The sequence below is a fragment of the Ipomoea nil genome, unplaced genomic scaffold (assembly GCF_001879475.1).
Source record: "Ipomoea nil cultivar Tokyo-kokei standard unplaced genomic scaffold, Asagao_1.1 scaffold3100, whole genome shotgun sequence".
NCBI lineage: Eukaryota > Viridiplantae > Streptophyta > Magnoliopsida > Solanales > Convolvulaceae > Ipomoea > Ipomoea nil.
In genome coordinates, this window is record NW_017619528.1 from 440,001 (window position 1) to 456,016 (window position 16,016).

Genomic DNA, 16,016 nt, shown 5'->3' on the forward strand with positions numbered 1-16,016 from the left:
TTTTATCCTGGGAAATCTAGGCCACGATGCTCGCACTTGTGGGAGGTGGCAAATAAGGTTTTAAGGAAAAAGTGGTCACTTGACTCACGCTAAAAACCCTTACCCAAACACTATATATATATATATATATATATATATATATATATATATATATATATATATATATATATATATATATATCAAAAAATATTTTATATACTTCGTGTGTGTATATATAAATATTATTTTACGATATTAAATCGATTATTGGTTCATTATCACCAACAAAATACTCATTAAGTGGAGAAGAGATGAAAGAGAATCTTTTTATTTATTTTCTATATTAATTTGAAAATAGAGAATGCTTAAAGAAACACAAGTTATACCGACAAATGTCACATCCACCACAATGATTCTGTCTTTTAGATGTCTGCATTTTGAAAAAAGAATAGCAATCAGTTGGCATCTTTTTGTCAGGTAACAAAATATATAGAACATTGATTAGGTTTACAAGATCCCGACTTACATCATAATCAAATAGCTTGCATGTTTCGCAAAAGTATCTCCCCATGCAAACACCACAGTTGATGCTGAGCCTGGTAACAGTACAATCACTTCATCAGAAACGAGATTGGGTTGAAGAAGCAAGAGCTGAGAAAGAGTTTGAGAGAGATCAGAGAGAGCAAGCTAAGTCCCCTAGTTCAGATGCATGACATGATGTATCAAGGAACCATTCTCAATCAAGTAACTCCATATGAATTAATTCCAGTTTTGCTCACTTGATTATAGAGACATTTTAACTTTTAGTCATCAATTGATCAATGATTATAATAAATTTGGTAAACTTAACCGTAGTCAAGGATTAAAGAGTGAAAATGTCTCCAAAATTGAAAGATCATAAGATCACAAATGAAACTAACTCAATTCTCACTCCCCCCTCCCCTCTTTTTAAGAATAAAGAGCCCAAACCTCTTTCAGTGCTACAAAGTGAGCATATAACCTGCAAGATTGAAATAGAAGACACATTTCTGTTACCAATCCACCATGTGGAAGTGTAAAGAAAGTGGAGGGGTAAAGTGAAAATATGCATGCAGGGCTCGAAATCAATGGAAGATAACAAAGGGGTAAAAGCTACAACAGAAATAAACTAGCATACCCATTTTACTTGATGACGGGGATGTTATGTCTAAGGTTTTTGTCAACATCAATATTGTTCTGCACAATAGTATTCAATGTTAGTATTATCAAATGACTAAAGAAAGAAAATTAGAACAAAACTAACATTAAGCGCTTAAAGATTTTTCTCAATGACGCTGCACATTCCAAGAAGAGAGAGGGTCTATGACAGGTAATCTAATAGATCAAATCATAAAAAAAAATATGGAAAGAAATACTGCATCATAATCAAAAACTTATTTACATCCAATCAAGAGTAATTCACACAAAACAAAGAATGAAACTTACTTTTGCCTCATTATGACAATGTCGGCAATCAAATATTTCATTGCAGGAAGGAGCTCTAATCTTGCACCTTCGCTGATAATGAAAATAGCTACCCAGCCCATTAAGAAAAATTTGAATAAAAACATGTGAATGACGGTGGACAGATAAACATAATGCTCTAAAGTATAAGTCAGTATGTAACTGAAAATTCAAATAACACACAACTAAACTATATAAAAAGATAGCTTAGATAATATTCACTTAATTATCTAAAAAGATGCCAAGATGTTGTACCCATATTATCAATAAATCCTAAAATACAAATATATCAACATTATTTACTAAAATTCGAAATAAATTAATAATAATTCTAAATATAATATCAATAAATCCTAAAACACATATATATCAACCTAATAATTCCAAATATATAACCAATAACTTATAAAATTTAAAATATATACCTAATAATTCCTAAAATTTGAAATACATTAATAAATAATTCCAAATATAATATTGTAACTCTAATAATTCAGAAATTGAAATAATAATTTAAAAAAAAAAAAAAAAAAAAAAAAAAACTTACAATGTAGCTTGTGGCTGAGTGGCGGTGTGGTGGTGTGTCTGTGGTTCGGTGCGGCAAAGGTTGTGTTGCGGAGGCTGTGCGATGGCGTTCGAACTTCGTTTGGGAAGAAGAAGGCGTCGAAGGGGATGGCGGTTGCAGTGCAAGGCGGTGTGGCGGTGGGCGGAAGCTGTGCGGGGCGGTGTGGTAGTGTGCTGAGTGACGGGCGGAGAAGAAGCTCGTGCGAAATGAGGTCCGCCGATTAGTGAGGGAGGGGTTTTATTAAAAAAAACCCTACGACGTTGCCAATAGAAAAGCCGACGTTGTATGGTAATCGATTTAAAAAAAAAAAAAAAAGAAGAAATAATAACAATATACGACGTCGGTTAGAGAACTAACCAATGTCGTATATGAAATATAAACATTTTAAAAAAAAAACTAAAATGCCTACGACGTCGTATTGTAGTCTGTTTTTTTATTTATTTTTATTTTTTATTTATAACGTGGGTTATTAGTAAATAATCGACGTTATAAGTTTTTTTGAAAAAAAATTATAAATTGAATTAACCTTTAACGTCGGTTATGTATAAAACAGACGTTAAAGGGCCAACGTTATATGTGAATTCTGCAGTAGTGATGGCTAGCAAGGAATCTTCTGATCCACTGTAGTCTTCGATCAGGATCAAGACGGAGAAAAAGCCACTTTATTAGGATGATCAATGAGCATTAACAAAACAAGGTCAATTTCGTCAAAAGTCAAATCATCAACTTTTTTTAATGCACGAGCAAGCTTCTGAAACTTATCCATATCACGATCATATTGAAGACTATCGGACCAGTTCTTACTTCTTACCAACTTCTGACATTGTATTTGTTGGTTTTATGACCATTGGGGGTAGTCAGTCAGCAAGGCCAACATTACCGATTGAATAAGTAAAGTATAAATAATTGAGAGAAAAATAAAGGAACACGATACTTTTTACGTGAAAACCACATGCCTTTTTGGGGCGGGATCAAGCAGAAATTCATTATATTTTGGTAGTTTGGTACATGTATAATAGGGTGTTCTCTAGAGAGATGTGGGGTGTATAGAGAAGATTTCAATGGTCCTTCTTTGTGATTGACTAATGCATTTTATAGTGGAGAAATAGGTGAAGAATATGGTAATTGAGATCCCTATGGTAATTTGGTATTTAGGTAGAGTGGGCTATTTAAGTTGACATTGATTGTCCTTCTATAATTGCATAGTCGCCATATAATTCCTTCCTTTACTGTCGCGGTTGAATGGTCAAGTCATGAGTCGAGTGCTGAGTCCGAGTGTTGGTCCGTCTACCATCTAATGCTAGCCTGACTACTTGATTGACTACCCGTAGCCATGTTCCATCAGATATTCCCTCACTTTCTTGTTTCTCGTGAAGCACAACACAAGAAAGTATAATGTAACAATCCGCAGTGAGCTCAATATCATACATCATACTTCGTTGCTGACTCCTTTTTTAGGCATCCAGCTTCAAAACAAACCAACATGTATTTCATCATCGTACTTCATCACCGATTCCTTTTTCTCAAGGAGGCGTGAAGGACTTCATTGCTAACTCCGTTTTTCAACGGGGCTATATGCTGACCACTTTTTCAAAGCCTAGCTCTAAGGAGGTGAGAGGCTGAGCACTTAAGGCAGGATGGCAGAGTACTTAATGACCATGGGGCCGAGTATTTGATGACCGAGAGGAAGATCACCTACAAAATTTAAAACATCAATTATTTAGAAAAGAAAAAAAAAACATCTTTGTGTGATGTGACCCACTAAAGGGTATGGTCCAGACCAATTAGTTTGCCTGGCCTATCCTAAGTTAGTTTACCACTTAGCACGTGATAGTTCCACAGTATCATGTTGCACATCTCCAAACCTACAAAGATTTCAAAGAGAAATAGTAAAAATCAGTTAGTCGCCTCGCATCTGAAGGGTGACTTAGTTACCTTCTCGCAGTTGCCTGCCTCTTTTACCATTTGATTGGCTGGTAAGCTTCTAATTTGTCGTGCCATTTGAGGGGCTGATGATGTTGATTGTTTCGTCTGAGACGTTAACGTCACATTTGGTTCATGGGATATGCCTGGAATTGTTGCATTCCCAATAATAGGTCTATTCCTTCATTTGGTAAAAACTTGTATTCCCAAGAACATTGTTCCTATGAAAGAGTTATTCCCCCTACAAGGGGAATAAGTATTACTAGCCCACCTTGTATTAAGCTAATCCTTAGTTCTCAGGATTAGCTTCTATATTTTATTTTATATTTTATATTTTATATTTTACCTTTGTCTAACCTAATACGAAGTATTTTTTATGCTATCTTTCCCTCTATCATCTCATCTCTTCCCCCATTTGCATCTGGTTTAGATGGAAATTCTTCTTCAAGATTCAAATAAAAGGTATTTTTCGAAACTTTATTTTCTATAAATTAATTATTTATATGTATTTAATTATATATATATACATATATATATATATATATATATATATATATATATATATATATATATATATATATATATATATAAGGTTCATGTGCGGCGATGTCCTTAGGTGCGGCGTCAATAATTGTTCAACAAATATACACCATCAACGTTAGGAAAATGCACCACAAAAACACATACAAATTAGGTACGCATAACAAAAAACACACCATTAGGTTGAGTAAAAACGTCATACAGTATTTGGAAATACACCATTGGGGGTGGTGAGTTATATGGTGTATTTTTTGGGTCTGTTGTGTTTTTTTTTTTTTTTTTTTTTTTTTTTTTTTTTTTGCATTTCATTTTGGTGTGTTTCCCTTACACTGTTGGTGCATGATGTTAACACTATTGGTGTATTATGAAATTCCACCTCCCCTGGTAGGATATATCGCGATCGACCCACTAGGTTGGTGTAGCTGCGCTAAGCCTGTACGTACTTTAGTCGTTCAAGGCATCAAGCTCTGGTCCCCGGTCGACTGCACCCGACTGATACCTCCAGACAGAATCATTGTGGTGGATGTGACATTTGTCGGTATAACTTGTGTTTCTTTAAGCATTCTCCATTTTCAAATTAATATAGAAAAGAAATAAAAAGAGTCTCTTTCATCTCTTCTCCACTTAATGAGTATTTTGTTGGTGATAATGAACCAATAATTGATTTAATATCGTAAAATAATATATATATATATATATATATATATATATATATATATATATATATATACACACACGAAGTATCTAAAATATTATTTGATATATATATCCGAAATATATATAAATAGGGATTTGCATGTTCGACCTTGATACTTTCAGGTCGGGGATTATGTTTTGCGCCGACGAGAAGCGAGCCAACCGTTAGAAGGAGGAAAGTTTGCCCAAAATTGGGAAGGCCCATATGTTGTATCATCTGTGGTACGGCTGGGTACATACCGGCTGGAAACCACTACCAGAAGACCGATCGACCGCACTTGGAACTCAGAGAACTTAGTGTTATTTCATCATTAAGTATCGTTGTAAGTACTACCATTAGTGGTGGTTTAGCTTAGAATAAGGGTGGGTGCCGGTCTGCGAACTGAGTTGCCCGCCCAGTCGCGCTTTTTGTAATATATAATATAAGTTGGGTAGATTGCATTAAACAGTTCGATCGGTCTCGGCACGCTTCAATTCAAAGAGTACTCAGCTAAGGATGAAGAAGATCGACGGCAGTCCGGCCATGGCCAATGAGGGTGATAACCCGACGACCATAATGTCGAATAAACTTGATCCAGCACCAACCGATGAGGGTAATAACCCGACGATCACAATGTCGCATAAACTTGATCCGGCACAACCAATGAGGGTGATAACCCGACGACCACAACTCGCGTAAACTTGATCCAGTCGAAATTGGCTTGGGCGACAGCCCAACGACCGTAAAGTCGCTTAAACTTAACCTGGTAAAAACTGGGACATCGTCCGGTTAACGACCAGCTCGCCCGCTCCGGCATCGATGGCACTGGTACATCCAGTGAACGATCGCCTATTGCGGACCACTAAAGAGGTAAGTGCAGCATGGTCTATAAACGACCGTAGGACCTTGAAGAGCACACAACGCAAACCTTGGCGGATAGGACGATTGGCCAACCTCGTTTGCGTAGAGTTTTGGGTCAAACAAAACAAAAAATTGCGCAAGAAAAATCGTATGATAGAATCACATGAACAAAATTACAATTCGCATAAAACATACAAGCAAAGCATAAGCAAAACAACATGAAGATAGGCATAAAAAGGGGTCAAGACTCCCCATTAGTCAAGTGCCTGGTACAAGGGGGCCAGACTCCCTGATCGGTATATCTTCACAAAAAAAGTAATAAATAACAAAATCACGCGCCCGCAACATCGGACCAGGATACCTCCTTCGAAACAAACACTTGACACTCGGGCTGGTCTCTGGTCGCCGGTGTGACATCTGGAACAACCGGTGCAGGTGCCGAGTATGGTGCGGAGCCGGGGTCGTGGATATCATCCGGAAGGTTGGCTAGGACCGTCTTAAGGTCTTCCCCTTCAAAGACCTCCTCCATGATGGTCTGGGCTTTTTTCCTCATCGCCCGCTGTCCGGAGGCAGAGGCCCAGTGGCCGAATTCCCAAACCAAGTCTTCCCCGAGCTTCTTTGTCATGAACGCTCGGAAGAACCGCTCGGTAGACCCCTTGTCTCGACAGAAGAAGGTAGCTAGACCGTCCATGTTACCCAGGCGAGTCTTTAGCTCCTCGGCCTCCTTCCAAGCCATTCGTGCGTCCATCTCGGCCTCCGTTCGCGCTTCCTTGGCAGCTTGAAGTTCCTTCTTCAGGTCGGCGATCTCTTGGTCCTGCCGACCGAGGACTTGTTTCAGGGCCCCAGCTTCTTTGGCAGTGAAGATCCGTGAGCACGCGGGTTAGCTGCAAAAGCGTAAATAATAAGCACCTGAATCAGACGGGATGATTGAGAGGAGTTAAGGATATGTTAAGGCAAACCTTGATTATATCTTGCGCTCCACGCTCGGCGACCTGATTGGGTGTCCATCTCTTCATGTTGTCCTCGCATGGCAGGAGGGCATTGATCTCGGAAACGAGTAAGCTGGCTGGACCCCCACTCGTTAGGGCTTCAATAAGAGGAGTCTTCGGTGGCGGGCTCGCTTGGCGGCGTCGCTTAAGTGGTACCACTTCCTCCGCGTCGCTCCCAGCCGCTTTCTCCTTGCCCTTCTTGCTGGGGGCTCGGATGGTTTGTAGGTCCACTGCTGAGCCTCGAGGTAGAGCTACCTCTGACGAGATAGCTGAGGCTCTAAGAGGGCGCTCGACAGAAGAGATGAGATCAACCGATTCTATCGCAGGGGTTGATGGTGCGACCAGCGTTTTCTTCCCAAGAACGGCCTTGGCTCGGGGAGCGCGGTTCGAACCGGAGGGAACGGTTGGAAAGCCTCGGGTTGGACCCATACCTGCGAAGATAAATAAACAAGTATAGTTAGTGAACGGTCGATGTAATGGGCCCCGGGAATGTGACCAAGAACAACCTTCATCGGCCGGGATGATCGGTCGTTGGATCGCGGCGACCACAGTAGTTGCAGGTTGCGGCCGGTATTTTAGCTTCAGGTCGTATCGGGGAGGTGGTAACCGAGCACTGTCATAAGCGTCCCTCGTCCGGAAGTTTTTGTACTCGTAATACTCACAAGAGAGCGAGAGGTAGCTTATTGGAGGGTTTGGGTGGGAGCCAGTTGCACTTGCTTTCTAAAGTGGGATGCCCACGTCCTCTCGACCGGGAGGATCCACGGATCGTACTTAACAGAGAATATTCTGTTCTTCCACCCTCGGTTGTTTCCCGGAAGGTCGGGGATCGAACAAAGGAAGTCCCTAGACTGGGCCATCAAGAACCCTCCCCCGTACTTAGCCACTAGGGGCTTGACTACGTAAATGAAGTTGAACAACTCCATCATGCATACCGCGTTATGCCGAAGGTAGATTTGCGGGAAACACGCAATGATGCGGTGGGTGCTTGAGCAAATTTGGCCCGGCAGGACCCGGAAATAGCTCAGAAAGGCGGTCAAGAGGGGGGAGAAAGGGAAGGTGATCGGGGCCTTCAAAGAGTCGTAGTGAAGCCCGATCCATTTGCCGCGGTGGCATTCATTGATTCCCCCGGAGGACCTCCGGGTATCGAACGTCACTCGACCGGTCAAGAGGGCTACAATGTCCGCTGCCTCTTTACTTGTCAGCAAGCACGATTGACGATCGACGCTCTCGCTGTTGAGGAAGACCATCTTGGGCTCCTCTTCAGTATCGGTTGAAGGGCCTTCGGTGGTGGCCTTAGCAAGTGCTCCCACTAAGCGAGGAGACAGATGAGGGTCCGGCCAGATCCCAAACGTGCGAGTCGGCGTTTCCGGCTCATCGTGCTCGGAGGGGTTGTCTTCGTGGCTTGAGGAGTCATCTTCCCGACCGCTAGTTGATTCTTCTAAGCCCTCAGAAGATCCCATTTCAGCCTCAAGTACGGTGGACGGACGATCTTCGATGGTAGCTTCGAAAGATTCTTCGATCATCGTCTCTCTGCGCTGTCGATCTCCACTGTGTCGTCGTAACCCGCTCCTGAAACATTTTGGCTATCCGAGCTCGGCATGATATCCTTCATAAAGGATAGGACGGTGGTTCAGAGTCGGTTGGGATGGTTTAATTCGGGCCAAGCAGGGTGAAAGGGGATAAACGCGTGGTAATTGACAGTTGTGAAAGCAAAAGGCGACAAAGGGAAGAGAGAAGTAAACTTATCGGTCGATAGACTTTGGAGCAGGCAGAAGCAGAAAGCGCTCGAGCGTTTGCGGTATCGATGGCTCGGGAACGTCTGGGTGACTTCTATTGCGGTGAAAGTGTAAAAAAGGGTTCTGTAGGGGCCTATTTATAGGGAAGCGTTTGGGCGGGAACATCCTAGCGTACGCGAAACGTTTCGCCCGAGTTACGAGGCGCCCTAGGCGTGACACGTGGTCAGCGCGTCCCCAAGTTGCCCACGAGGAGAGGCGCATCATCCGGAATGCAACTGAACAATTTCAGTCAGGATCGTTTTCTCCGGACGATCGACACGACCCAGTCTGGGGGCTCTTGGTAGGATATGTCCCGATCGACCCACTAGGTTGGTGCGGCTGCGCTAAGCCTGTCCGTACTTTAGTCGTTCATGGCATCAAAATCTGGTCCCTGGTCGACTGCACCCGACTGATACCTCCAGACGGTTGATTCCTAGATGACCCTGGTGCCCGATCGTGTTACCTTAGCGTAATGCAATTGATTGCAAAAAGGCTACGTGACAGCTTTGGACATGAACAGCGGAGGTAGGTGAGCTCTTGACACGTGTATGCCGCGTGGGTAGCATGCCGGTGGTCCGACCTAGCTTTCTCCGCCGATGGCCTATTAATAGCCGAGTTGGCAGTGTTGAAGGGGACTTTTGGAAGGGAAAAGAGGCTACTTTGGGAGAAGCCCGATCGCAGCAGATCGGTACCTGAAAGTAATCGCTTAGATTGTAATAGGTCCACGTGTATTAACACTATCGGCACCCATGCACCTAAGGACATCGCCGCATTTGAACTTTTTCATATGTGTGTGTGTGTGTGTGTGTGTGTATATATATATATATATATATATATATATATATATATATATATATATATATATATATATATATATATATATATATATATATATATATATATATATATTGTTAGGAATATATTGTAAAAGTTTTGATATGCCAAATTGTATTTTAGAATCCCCAATTTTATTTGTTAAGTCTAGGCGTGTCATAGACCATGAAAGGAAAATTAACAATTATGAAGAAAGGGAAAAATACGAAGAAGAAGATGTATGCATATGATATGTATACTAAAATAAGCCTACATGCCCAACTCAAAGAAGACGTCATACTGATGAATCTCATACGAAGAAACGAGAAGCAAACGAAATTTCATGAAGTTATCTTGAAGATCAAGCATCAATGGAAAGGAAGAAGTACATAAAAAAGAATGCTATAATGACTAATAATTCGTACAGGCGAGATGGATGAAAGCTTGATGTACAAATTGCAAGGTTTCAGGTTCAAAACTCACTTTTTATAATTTTATATGGCAAATTTGAAGAAGCCTTAAATCAGCTCTAAGAGATGAACTTGGAGCAATCAAATAATATAACTTGGAGCACAATAGAGCTGAAGTAAGAGAAGTTTCAAAAGTGGAGAAGTTGGAGCTGAAGTAAGTGAAATAATAGTCAATTAAATAATAGAACTTGGAGCTGAAGTAAGAGAAGTTAAATAATAGAACTTGGAGCTGAAGTGAAATAATAGTCAATTAAATAATAGAACTTGGAGCTGAAGTAAGAGAAATTTCAAAAGTGGAGAAAGAACTTGGAGCTGAAGTAAGAGAAGTTTCAAAAGTGGAGATGTTGGAGCTAAAGTTTCGAAATCGATTAAATAATAGAATTTGGAGCTGAAGTAAGAGAAGTAAATCAATTAAATAACAGAACTTGAACTTGGAGCTGAAGTAAGAGAAGTTTCAAAAGTGGAGCTGAAGTAAGAGATGCGGTTGGAGATGAAGTTTCGAAATCAATTAAATAATAGAATTTGGAGCTGAAGTAAGAGAAGTAAATCAATTAAATAACAGAACTTGAACTTGGGGCTGAAGTAAGAGAAGTTTCAAAAGTGGAGCTGAAGTAAGAGATGCGGTTGGAGATGAAGTTTCAAAAGAGGTTTCGAAACTAAGTTGGAGCAGAGGTTTCAAAAGCAGTTTCGAAATCAATTAAATAATAGAGATTGGAATAAGTCAAGTCAAGATGAAGTTAGAGATGCAGTATGAGATGAAGTTTCATCAAGCTATATATAGTAAGAGCTGAAGTTAGAGATGAAGTTTCAAAAGACTATATATAGTAAGAGCTGAGGTATGAGAACCAATTGAAAGTCAATTGGAGATGAATTCTCAACACAAGTAGCCGAATACAAGTAGCAGAAGTAAATACACAGATGATCAAAATCCCAGAAGGCATGATCTACACCAGAATTCACGTGAAGATAAGATCTGCATCAGAAATATTTTAAGTCTCTTCACATGGACCACATGCTAAGCAACGGCCGGAATATCTCCAAAGTCAGAGATATTATTTTTAATATGATCTTCTGAGAAAGCTACAGATCTTCAGCAAAGGCTACAAGAATTCAAATCTGAGATTTGAAATTCAAATTTGAGATTGTCTTTTTCCAATGGACAACTTCTCAAAACTAGCTATAAAAGGATGAAGAATGAAGCAAATCACCTCACTTCCAATGAGCCAAAAACGTGAGATCATACGAATCCAATCTGCTTGAAAAAGCTACAAGCCTACAAGTGAGAATATATTCAAAGTGAGAAAAACACTCAGAGCTCAAAGATAAAATATTCAAGAGTGTTTTAATTCTTCATCATTGAGAGACTTGCTGCATATTGAAGATCCATTCAAGAAGTCTCAAAGTTGGAAGCCAGAAGAAAACTTGGTTTTCTACAAACAAGTGAAACAGCAGTGTTGGAGAACACTGGGCGTGATTAGTGCGGGCTTTGTGATCAAAGCACTAGATCACAGGATCATCGAAGACGGGGGGAAAGTAGCACGGATTTGTGAAATCCTAGATTGTCACACGAAGCTGTGAGATCCGAAACAGCAGTGTCGGAGGCACTGGGCGTGATTGGTGTGGGCTTGGTGATCAAAGCACCAGATCACGGGATACGTCGACCGAATCGTGGAAGACGGGGGGAAAGTAGCACGGAGCTGTGAAATCCTGGAAAGTAGCACGAAGCTGTGAAATCCGAAGCAGCAGTGTTGGAGGCACTAGGCGTGATTAGTGTGGCCTTAGTGATCAAAGCACTAGATCACGGAAATTCATTGTATCTAGGAACCAAGAAGTGGTGGATATAGTGAATTGCTCTTGGACGATAAGAGCAAGTGGAGTAGGGGGATTACATCACCTCCGAACCACTATAAATTGCCTTGTGTCATTTACTGCTTTATTTACTTACTGCTTATCACGTTGATATACTTGACACAATCACACAACTTCTATTTATTTATTCCGCTGCGTACAAGACTCTAACAATCTAGTTAAGAGTCTTGATATCTCTATCGCCTCAACAATTGTTGTATTCGCGAAATCGGTTTAAAAGTCTATTCACCCCCCCCCCCCTCCCCTCTAGACTTTTACCATACCCACTTTGGGACCAACAATTGGTATCAGAGCGGGTTGTCTATTTGGGTCAATTTGTCTCAAAGCAAGTTGCCTAATTGGGTCAACCTTGCTTCTGACTGCTAGGCAGATCCATTTTACCAGTGTGTAATTGGATTATATTATTCTTTTCCCACGTGAAAATGAATAAAGATATAGCACAGAATTTATTATTCTCACTTGATAAATTTGATGATTGGAAAGTTCGTATGCAGGTTCATTTATCGGCCTTAAATGATGAAATGTGGGAAGTCATTTCTAATGGTCCGATAGAAATATTGAAAGTCAACACGGCATTTCTTCTATCATCCGATGCTCAACAATATGTACCAAAGCCAAAACCGGAATGGTCATCAGACGATAGAAAAAGAAATAATCTTGACAACATTGCCAAAGATATTCTATTCAAAACCGTTGATGATACAATTTTCCCAAAAATTCAAAAATGCACGAATGCGAAAGAAATTTGGGATACTCTCATCAAGATCGGTGAAGGCGATGAACAAGAGATGGATAACAAGCTCACGATAGCCATGAAGAAATTCGAAGATTTCAAAATGCTATCAAATGAAAGCATTGTTGAAATGGAAGCAAGAATGATCAAAATTCTTAGAGAGATTAATGATCTTGGCAAAGAAATTAGCCAAAAAGAAATTAATCTCAAGATTCTACGAGGCTTACCATCCGCATGGGACATGAAGGTTACGGCTATGCGAGATCACAGAGATCTAAGAATGTTGTCAACTGACAAATTGTTTAGTGATCTTAAAGCATATGAGTTCGAAATAAAGGACAAAATTGATAAAGATTATGAAGTTTGAAATCCAGCTCTATTGGCCAAACAACCGTTAACCTCCAGGTCAGTAGATAATGTTGATTTTATGACTGATGAACAGTTTGCTCTCTTTGTTAAAAAGTTCAGGAAATTCATGCGAAAAGGAGACAACAAATATTCATCACGAAGAAATCAAAATTTCTCTCGTGGAAACCAAAATGCCGCATGGAAGCCGAATGAAGAAAAAGTTGATTAAATGAACGATCTATGCTACAACTGCCGCAAACCCGGACATTTTAAAATAAATTGTCCGCATCCGATCGTTAGCAAATATCAAGGCAAAAACGTTGAATCTACACAGAATAAATTCGACAACAAAGATCGAAGATTCAAACGTGACAAAAGAAAGGCTCTCATGAGCAATGGGCCTAATGAAGATGATGACTCGGATGAATCATCAAGCGACGAAAGCTCAAGCTCGGATAATGATACGGCGCTAGTATGCAAATCAAATGAGTTTAGTACAAGTGAAGATTGTCTTATGGCTCTAGGAGCAGAGGAAGAAGAGGTAACATCTAATTTTTTTACTTCAGTTAGTTCTTCCTTTTCTCGTGAATCTATTGGCAATCTGATGCGAAATTGGCAAGAGATTTTAGCCACTCATTCTCAACTCAAGGAGCGCAATAATATTCTAATTCTTGAAAAAGAAGAGATGAATAAAAAATTGCAAGATGCTTTACTTGAAGTGAGTAACTTGAAGAGTGAAAATATTAATCTTCAAGAAGAGTGTAAAGCAAGAGAGGTTAGAGAACATAATCTAAGAGCTACCATTGCTACGTTTACTAATTCGTCCAAAATAATGGATAAAATGGTGAACATGCAAAAGCCATCAGGAGATAAGACTGGACTTGGTTATGACTCCACATGTTCTCAAACCCCTCCAAAACTGACTAATCTTACTGCTACTTTAAATAATAAAGTGCAAGTGGTAAAATTTGTGAAAAGCCAGGATAGCACAATGAAATGAGGACTTGGCTATCAGCAAAATGTGAAATTGAATATTGCTAGGCCGAACCATTATAATATCACGGCTAAGCAACAAAGATTCAACAAATACAAAAGATATGCCAATGAGTTAAGTGCAAAAAGATCTCATAGAAAAGAGGGAAGTTTTTCTAGAAATAAAGTTGGGAGATTATATCCTACCCAAAAGGATTGGTTGTATGATAGATTTAATGCTTTTTATAGACCAAAACAACAATCCTCTTCCCAGGTGCCAAAATATAAAAATGATTTTCAAAATCGAGCACCAAAAATGTTTTCTAGAGTTAATTATGATTATCAAGTCTCAAATGGTTACAAACCACCTTATCTTAATTCAATAAGATCTAAGTGGGTTTGGCTACCAAAAATCACTAACAACAAAGGATCCAAGCAAGAATGGGTACCTAAAAATAATTAATCTTTTTTGTAGGATGTTTGGTACATCGATAGTGGCTGCTCCCGCCACATGACGAGAAATAAATCATATCTAGTGAATTTGAAGAAAATCGATGGACCAAAAGTGATTTTTGGAGGAAATCAAAATTATGGAATTACCAAAGGAGTTGGTATGATTTAAAGAAATGGAATAAAAACTGAAGATGTATCGTACGTGGAAGGATTGAAGTTCAACTTGCTGAGTACTAGTCAATTTTGTGATAAAGGCTATCTTGTGGAATTTTCCAAAGATAAGTGCCTAATAAAAAATGAGACAACAAAGGAAGTATTACTCACTGGAGCAAGGAAGAAAAATATGTACGTTGTTGACTGGAGCACAAGCAAAGAGTCTGTATGCTTAATGTCTAGAAATTCGAATGAAGCAAATTGGGAATGGCATAGGAAGCTCAACCATCTAAACTTCAAGACAATCAATCAACTTGCAAAGAAAAATCTTGTTGAAGGTTTACCAAATATTGTCTTCAAGAAGGACCAAGTATGCGATGCATGCCAACGTGGAAAACAAATTAAATCGTCGTTCAAATCAAAGACGCAAGAGTCAACGTCAAGACCGCTAAGCTTGCTACACATGGACTTATTTGGACCGGTTGATCCAATAAGTGTAAGTGGTAAGAAATATAATCTTGTTGTTGTTGATGATTTTTCCAGGTACACTTGGACCGTGTTTATCAAGAAGAAAAACGAAGTCGAGCAAGTGCTACCAAAGCTATTGAAGCAACTACAAAATGAGAAGGATATGAAAATATCAAAAATATGAACCGATCGTGGAACCGAGTTCGTGAATAGCATGATTCATTCATTTTGCGATGCACAAGGAATTTCTCATCAATTATCTGCCGCAAGAACGCCGCAACAAAATGGCGTAGCCGAAAGAAGAAACCGGACACTTAAAGAAGCCGCACAAGTGATGATTAGTGCATCCGGTCTCCCGAAAAGATATTGGGCGGAAGCTATCAACACTGCTTGCTACACACAAAATAGAAACATCATTCACAAGCAGTACAAGAAGACGCCATATGAATTATACAAAGGGAGAAAACCAAATATTAATTATTTTCATATTTTTGGATGCAAATGTTTTATTCATATTAATGCTAAATTGCATCTAAAAGCTTTTGATGAGCATGCAGATGAAGGAATTTTTCTAGGATATTCGGCTACCAGCAAAGCATTCAGAATATTAAACAAAAGAACAATGGTGGTTGAAGAGTCCATACACGTGGTGTTTGATGAAAAATCACACGTCAAAAATGTTACACTGGACGTAGAAGACATGCAAAATGATAATATTTAGCAGGTTTAGATGAGCTGGAAACCAATTCTCTAGAAAATCTCATCTCTCATCCAGAAAGTGCATGTGGCACAATTAATTATAATATTAATAGAGATGAGGTTGGAGATCCAATTGGAAATCCAACTAGAGATGAGGTTGGAGATCCAGTTGAAGAACCAATTAGAGACGAGGTTGAAGATCAAGTTGGAGACCAAGGAATTAATGCAGAAATTCGAACAGATCTCTC

At 39.7% G+C, this 16,016-nt stretch overlaps 1 pseudogene; it reads right to left on the reverse strand.

Annotated features, from left to right (window-relative positions):
• LOC109166464 overlaps nt 1–6,762 on the reverse strand; it is a 14,239-nt pseudogene extending 7,477 nt beyond the window's left edge.
• Between the last annotated feature and the right edge of the window lie 9,254 nt (nt 6,763–16,016).